Raw genomic sequence first — 1,218 nt, forward strand, 5'->3', positions numbered from 1 at the left:
GGAAGAGGCGGAAGAAAAGGAAGAAGACGTTGTCCCGCTTCTTAGCAGGAAAAGATCTCGGCCTACTGCTCCTTCTGAGGTTCAACCTCGGCCAGCTCAAGGAACCGAACTACGCACCAAGTTTCGCCATGAGAGCTCTGAGGTTCCTCGTGACTCTCGTGCTTCAAAGAGGATTAAGAAGACAGCTCATCACCAACATCAACTTTCCCCATTACTTGAAGAGAGATTTACTCAGGATCTTTCAGTTGATAAAGGGGGTAAAATCTCATTTTATCTCCTTTTCATTATCTTATCTTTGAATATAGCATCTTATTTATTCTTTTGCTATTGCAGTTGAGCTAGAAGAGGAAGGAGAAATCATTCCCGAGCCTTCTTCTCCGGGTTTAATGGATGTTGATAAATCCAGCTTCACTCAATAGGTACAAAGAGCGATGAGTGAAGAACCCCTCAATATGGACACTGCCCCTCCGACCACTACATCGACCTCGCCAACCGCTGACACAGGTACAAATGTTTTCTCATTTGGGGGGCATTTTCGAGAGATAAGTGAATCGGAACGTGTTCCTCTCCTACTAACTTGTGCGCTTTATCTTCTTTTAGTTAAACTAAAGGAGGTGAGTGCGGGTAGTAGCGCTGCTGATCCCGCAACTGCTATTGAAGGTAACCTTATTTTGTTTGCTTTGATTCTTTCGTACTTCTTGCATATGCATTGATGGATTCTTCTGCTTAATAGACATCCCTGTCAGCGAACCGAGAGACACAGAACTTACCCATGATATGGATATCGGAGATTTCGATGAACGTGATTTTGATCTTGATATTTCCGAAGATGTACACCAGGAGATCTCCGATATACTGTCAGCTCCGGTTCCACCTACTACTGCAAGACCAACTACTCGAGTTGATTCAACTGAAGTAGGTGCATCAAAAGGTATGTCTTTTCAGACTCAAGTTTTCAACTATACTTTCATCTCTTATTGCTTTTGGATGACTGAAATAAGAATTTTAGACGTAGGACCAACGAATGAAGTTGATGCTTCTACCATCATTGGTGAGTGCGATCAACCTGAAGGTTTGGATTTCTTACTTTTGGCAAGTCCCCCAGCTGAAGTTGACCCGCCAGTTACTATTCCTCCTACTTCCGCTATTGTCGAGGTTGAACCTGTTGTGCCTTCTGCTCCGACTCCAGTGGTTCATGAAGCAGGAGGGTCGAAGGCT

General features: G+C 44.0%; 1 long non-coding RNA gene across 1 annotated transcript; it reads left to right on the forward strand.

Moving 5' to 3' along the window:
* On the forward strand, positions 472–745 carry LOC109832593. The gene is made up of 3 exons (XR_002244802.1): positions 472–504; positions 601–660; positions 734–745. It is a non-coding gene; the product is annotated as an uncharacterized LOC109832593 (long non-coding RNA).

Source organism: Asparagus officinalis, chromosome 3 (assembly GCF_001876935.1).
Source record: "Asparagus officinalis chromosome 3, Aspof.V1, whole genome shotgun sequence".
NCBI lineage: Eukaryota > Viridiplantae > Streptophyta > Magnoliopsida > Asparagales > Asparagaceae > Asparagus > Asparagus officinalis.